The sequence below is a fragment of the Nematostella vectensis genome, chromosome 1 (assembly GCF_932526225.1).
Source record: "Nematostella vectensis chromosome 1, jaNemVect1.1, whole genome shotgun sequence".
Lineage (NCBI taxonomy): Eukaryota > Metazoa > Cnidaria > Anthozoa > Actiniaria > Edwardsiidae > Nematostella > Nematostella vectensis.
The window spans coordinates 6,381,835-6,382,113 of record NC_064034.1 but is presented as its reverse complement, the minus strand read 5'-3'; positions in this window follow the sequence as shown (position 1 = coordinate 6,382,113).

Below are 279 nucleotides of genomic sequence, written 5' to 3'. Positions count from 1 at the left end.
CACAGTTTCAAAGCTTGTCATTTGCTGATCATCACAGGAGCTATTTAGTTAGTAATTTTATTCCTTCCTGAACAATTAAAAGGAATATCGTATTTTTGTGCGGCAGAATTGAAAAAGTTTTTGATTGGAAATTTCGAAGACCCCCTGCCTCCTATCTTCCTATTTATCCCTTGTTTATTCATAGTCTGTAACTAATATCCCTCCCATTTTGGCTTTGTTACCGATCCCAGTGTACGAAAAGCGCCCCTGTCTTTAGGATCGGAAGCAAAAGTACCATCT